General features: G+C 53.1%; 1 pseudogene across 1 annotated transcript; it reads right to left on the reverse strand.

Annotated features, from left to right (window-relative positions):
- Positions 1-425: 425 nt before the first annotated feature.
- Positions 426-5,994, reverse strand: LOC118075397 (cytochrome P450 1B1 pseudogene; annotated as a pseudogene). Its single transcript, XR_015950286.1, has one exon. The product of XR_015950286.1 is annotated as a cytochrome P450 1B1 pseudogene (transcript).
- Positions 5,995-6,299: the final 305 nt, after the last annotated feature.

Here is a 6,299-nt window from a genome sequence, read left to right on the forward strand (position 1 = left end):
CTGCTACCCCTCAAAGGTGCCCAGTGTTACTTTCTCTTGCCCCACCTCCAATCCTTTTTCTACCCACTAAGTTAGGACAGGAATGCTCGAGACTCACAAACATTTCTGACAGGTGTTAACAAAGCAGAGTCTTACAAGTATGATGGTATGAGAGCAGGACCATCCAGCTAACTTTCATAGGTATTGACAGCACTTTTACTTTTAATCACTTCAAAGGAGAGGATTCATGAAAAATGTTTCTGACTACCACTGATGGTGACCTTACTGGTGCTGGAGAAATAAGGTTGGACAGTGGCTTTCCTGACAGTAAGTGAACAGCCATGTGGCTTTGCCAAAGTGCTTGCTATTTGCGCTCATCTGAAACTTCTACTTTGTGTAGGATATCTCTGTATTTCTTTAATCCCTTGCTGCAAGAAGACAGACAATTGTGACAGCATCTTTATTCGGAGGTAATAATAGTCACATTTTAAAAAATGTTAAATAACACTCAAGTAATGTTTAATACAAAAGAATATTTTTAAAAGTGCTACTTATGGTCTTCACCCAAACATAGGAATAAGGAAACGCCTAAAGGTATATTCAAAAATAGGCTATATTATTTATGCATTTCAAAACCTTTCCTGAATATGTGGCTTACTAGACAAATATAAAGGCTGCTGGAAAGAAGAAACAGCTATGCAAGTTAACTCCTTGCTTTTCAGCAAAAAGCAAACAAGTGCAGATTGCACTTGTGTTTAAAACAGGGATGGGGAACCTCTGGCTCTCAGTGTTTTTGGACTCCCAACTCCTATTTATCTTTGATCACCCTGATAACAGACAACTAGCAGCGCAATGTGCAGTTGAGTCACCGTCATTGTACTAAGAAGAGTTCAGTTCTCCTTGCTTCTTCCAAAGCATATGGCTGCTTCACAGGTTACTTTTTGCAAGACCTTCATGTGCTTAACTTCTATGCGGTAAAATGGGGGAGTGTGTTAGGCTGATGCTCTTCTCGTCAACCTCACATGCACCCAATGTGCAGGCAGAAAGCCAAGCAGGCTCAAAACAGTCTGCATCTCCAACTCCTTCCTCCACAGCACCTCCAATGCTGGCAGTAGAACAACTCTACAGTAAGAGGTAGGTAGCCGTGTTGGTCTGACGTAGATTTTATTTTGTTTTAACTCTACAGTAACTGGCTTGTGAGTACTGAGTATTTTGTCCACCATAACTGCAGCCACATGACCGGCTTTTGGGGGTGGGAAAAGCTGGAAGGTGCGGGGTGGTGGTGGTGGACAATCTGTGGCCCTGGTCCAATTTCATGTGAGTGGCAAAGAGGAAGGAAATCGGAAGAAGGTGGGAGACGGAAGAGGCTCTCCATTCTGAGGTCTGGCACACGGCGAGAATGCAATCCCCAATGGAGTACAGGGGAAATGCTGTTAAGAGTAGAACTGGCAAACGAGGAAATTTAAGTGTCTTGATTTCATATCACGTTAAAGCGTAATGGTCTAGATGCTATTTCTAATCAATCATCTGGTAACGTTTATTAAAAACAGTTGGTAGGTTCCGAGTTGAATTTCAAGGTAGGAACCACTGATAACAGAAAAAGAACAGTTTCTCCCACAAACCCAGTGCAGAAAAATGCAGCCAAAGTATTTCCTGTTCCCTGGCTAGGAGGGGGCAAGCTGGCTGAGTGTGCACACTATACAAGGAGATTTTCATTTACATTTCTGCTCAAACTGGAAGTGACAAAGCTGCCAAGACGTGTCACATCTGTGCTGCAACTTGAGTGATCTACTAATGGACACTAAAGAGGCTTGGTCAAGAACAGAGCAGGAGCACTAGGTCTACAAGTGGCAAGCTTCTGCTGCCAGGTGCTTCTAAGAAAAAGCAGGTTTTGAGAGAAGCATCAGAGTTGCTTAACCCTTCCCCTGCCTGCCATTTTTCCAGCGGCTGCTAATATGATGGCTGTGCTCTTCCTCCGAAGTTGGAGACAGTATTGTTTCTAAACACCAACTGCTGGAACGACAGGAGGGCAGAGTGCTCTGGTGCGTGGAGTCGTGCTTGCAAGTTTCCCACAGGCATCTGGCTGGCCACTGTGAGAACAGGATGCTGGGCTAGATTTGGCCACTGGCTAATCTTATGTTCTGTGTTGCTCCCCCCCACAGCTGGCAGTGTTCCAACCATAACTGTCATAGGCATGTATCTCAACCCCAGAGAGTGGAGGAATTTCAGCATAAAGCCAATGGAACAGGAAAGGGTTGTGGTCCCCTCCACTGCTGCTGCTTTCCTCTGATGGGGCACTGTGACTCTCCGGATGTTGTTTGCAGCCAGCATGGCTAATATTAAGGGATTATGGGAATTGTAGTTAATCAACATTTGGAGGGCTACAGATTCCCTGTACCTACTTTAGTGGCAGTGGGAGAGGTTGCTACATGAATAATTTGGCCCATATTTAGCAGCACTAACCAACCAAAGGTTTTCCCCATGTCTTTTTTTGTTTGTTTGAATGAAAGATAACTCTATATACGACTCACCCTCTGAGATGGGATGGAGCCACAGGGTTAATTCTTAGCAAAGTCAGAGCACAGATTACTTGCTCCTGCCTTCCACTGGTAAGGAGTATCTCTCTTCTTGTTCTGCTTAAATATGACAAGTGTGGGAGGGGATACAAAACTGCATGGGGATTGTTCCAAGTGACAACTGTGCACATGTATACATAATAACTAAGTGCTGTGCTGCCACCCCTAAGTGTCATTTCCCAGCTGATGGACCTGCAAGTTAAAGGCATTGTCACTGTGATACTCTTCACACCGATTACACATTATTTCCAAATAAATGCTTCCTATAAAAATGCTTACCACATAACACAACCTTACCTTCTTTTTTTGATCAACAACACTGTTAGGTGACAAACTTCTTGACACTTTTTTTTTTTGGAGGGGGGAGCTGGGAGAATCCAGGAAACTTTTTCTGTCTGCATGGTTGCCTGCTTCAAAGGAGCATTTATTACAAAACTTCACAATCCCAAAGGAAGTAACTGATGCGAATTTCCCACACCACAATAATGTGTTTCTCTCCCCCCCCCCTGTCACAATAGTCTCAATGTATCTCAAATTTAAGATGTTTGATTGGAGGACTCTGCATGGAGCACTCAGGTGAGCTGTGCAGTTTGGCTGCAAACTGACCGCAGGCTCAGAAACAACGCCCCCCCCAGCAGGTTTAAGCTTCCCACAGCGCAATGTCTGCCAGGGATGAGGAAAGGAACCTTTGGCTCTCTCCAGATGTTGCTGAACTATAACTCCCATCCTGGCTGACCACTGGCCATCCTGGCTGTGGCGGATGGGAGCTTCAGGCCAAGCCACCATCATCTGGGAGGGCGGCAGGTTCCCCATCCCTGTGTGAAAGACATGAGCTTCAGAAAGTTAGGGGGAGAGGGACTGGTGGGGGAAAACATTAACTTCCTCTGGCAGAGGGCAGCTCTGAAAAGCCAGCAGGGGCCTGACCTCGAGCTATGGAGAACTTTCTGGTGGGGAGGGCCGCGCCATTGCTAAGAGGCGCCCTCGACGATCCCCCCGAGGCTCCCTCTCTCCTCCTCTCCGTTAGGGAGAGCGCTTCGCCGGGAAACGGACACCGTGTAAGGCAAGGGCTTGAGCACCAGCCCGTAGACGTACTCCAAGGTGATTTCCTCGGCCGGGTTGGCTTCCAGCTCGCACTGCTGCAGAAGGATGGCGGTGAAGAGGAAGAGCTGCAGTTTGGCGAGCTGGTCGCCGATGCAGCGCCTCTTGCCCGTCGAGAAGATCATGACCCGGTGCATGAGGTCCCGGTCGACGTTCTCTTGCCGGGCGTCCAGGAAGCGCGTCGGGTCGAAGACGTGCGGGTCCTTCCAGCGCAGCGGGTCGTGGTTGACGGACCACTGGTTGACGAAGACCACCGTGCCCTTGGGAATGTGGAAGCCGTCGAGCAGCACGTCGGCGGCCGTGGCGTGCGGGATGGTGACGGGCACGAAGCTGCTGTAGCGGAGCGTCTCGTGGAGGAAGGCTTCCAGGCGAGGCAAGGAGGCGCGGTCGTCACCCGTCGGAAGCCGCGAGCGGCCTACCACCCGGTCAAGGTCCGCCTGCAGCTGCCGTCGAAGCTGCGGGTGCTTGAGAAGGAGCAGCAGCACCCACGTCAGGGCGGTGGAGGTGGTGTCCTGACCTGCGCCGAACATGTCAGCCAGCGTGCCCTCGACGTAGTCTCCTCCCAGCCCCTGCTGCGCGCCGGGGCCGTGCTCCATGCACTCCAGGATAGCGTCGCTGATGTGGCGCGGAGGGGCGCCGGGCTGGAAGGTGCTGCGGTGCTGCGCTACTTTGGCGCACACGAAGTCGTACAGCTCGCGGCTGAGCGCCTGAAAGTCTCGGAAGACGCTGCGCACCGGGTTGGGGAAGGCCTGCAGCCAGGGCAGCACGTCCACCAAGCTGCCCGCCGCCACCGTCTGTCCAAAGCGGTGGTTCCTGCTCAGCAGCGCGCGGAACTCGCCGTCGGCGTGGCTGTAGCGCTGCCCGAAGCAGAGGGCGCACATCACGTTGGCGTTGGCCACGACGAAGAGCGGCGAAGGGTCGACGTAAGCGCCGCCCTGGCTCAGCCGCAGCAGGCCGTCGATCAGCTCCTGCGCCTCGGCCGCCACGTGCTGCTCGAAGAGCTGCTTGCTGGGCGTGTTGGCCGTCGAGAAGGCGCGCAGCGTGGCGTGCGCCACCCGCCGTTGCGCTCCCCAGCGCTCGCTGTAGCGCCCGAAGGCCATGCTCTTGCCTCCGGACACCAGGCGGAAGGAGAGGAAGTCGGGCCTGTCCGCGAAGGGCACGGCCTGCTGCACCAGGGCCTGTCGGATGGCCGCCTCCCCATTGAGCACCACGATGGCGCGCCGGCCCAGGCGCAGCTGGAAGATGTCGCCGTAGCGCCGCGCCAGCTCGCCAAAGGTGAGGTGCGGCAGGCGGCCCAGTTGCAGCACGTTGCCCAGCAGCGGCCACCCGACGGGGCCGGGGAGGCTCTTGCCCGCCGTCCGGGGGCTCCTCCTCGCCCACAGGTACAGCAGCAGGACGCAAGAAAGCAGCAGCGCCGGCTGGACGGCGCTCTTGAGTAACGCGCCGGGCGTCCCGTCGCGGCTCCCGCCTTCCGCCATGGGGGGCGCACGCCCGTGGGAGTCCTAAAAATGGTTTCTGTGGAGAGACGCGGGAAGCCGTCGGGGGACCCTTCCTCCGCCGCAGCCCCGACCGAGCTCGTCGGGTGGGGACTTTATTGCCCGAGACGCTTCGTCCCGTCGGTGAACTGCCCCCTCCCTCTGCCAGATGCCTCCTGGCTCTGCTCTGAGGAGTTCGCAGGATGCCCGTCGCGGCTTTATAGCCGTCTGGGAAGGGGGCTGAGCTTCCCTCCTCCCCTCGCGGTGGTCCCAGAGTCCCCCGTGCGCAGCCATTCCGTGCTTTCCTCCGAGAGAGAGAGAATGGAAGCAGCAGATTGATCCCTCGCACCAGGAATGTGTGCAACTTTCCAAGGTCTTCCTCCTGCCAAAGACAGCCTGATCCTCGCAGCAGGAGCCGGAGAAGCGGGCGGGGAGCGGAGTGTGAGAGCTACTGAACTCTGCCAGGCACCTTTGGCTGCCTTGGAAAGGCTGCTGCTTTCGTGACTGGAGACAAACTGGCCAGCGACGGAGGGGATGGAGCCGAAGCTGCTGCTGCGGCTGCCCCAGACCGCGAGGGATGCGATTGCCAGTTCCAGTCCGAAGGGAAGGGTGGCAGCCAGCATTTGGTCCCTCTGCTTTGTCAGGGCATTTCAGCAAAGCCTGGTCGGGGGGGGGGGGGACTGTCAGGGGACAGCAATTACTAGACTGGCAGCCTGACTTTCCTTGCCTTTGGAGTAACATATAGATAACTTGACTTTTTTCTTTCTTTTTGCTTTGCGAAAACATCTCAGCTGTTTATCATGCTCAGAACTGGCACGGTTTGTTGTGGGGCTTAATAAAAAAAAAAGGAAAGACTTTTGGTTATCCAGAGGGGGATACTTTTGAAAAGGTTGCAATGCATAAATAAAGGAAACACGATTGTTATATTCCTGCAAAAGGGTCGCTGAGATACTTGCTCCTTTGAGACAAAGTGTTGTTTCTAATAAAGTTACAACTTTATTGGAAATGCTTGCCATCTCGGCCATCATTGGTTGTCAGAAATTGCTATAATTCCCTACACAGCTTCCCAACGCCCCTGCCAGCTCTTTCTTTAATCACTGACATGTCCCCACAACACACACCTCAGCCCCACTCCTACCTCCTGCTCAAAGATAGGAGAGCACATAGGACC

The sequence above is a fragment of the Zootoca vivipara genome, chromosome 1, assembly GCF_965207765.1.
Source record: "Zootoca vivipara chromosome 1, rZooViv2.hap1.1, whole genome shotgun sequence".
In the NCBI taxonomy this organism is placed as follows: domain Eukaryota; kingdom Metazoa; phylum Chordata; class Lepidosauria; order Squamata; family Lacertidae; genus Zootoca; species Zootoca vivipara.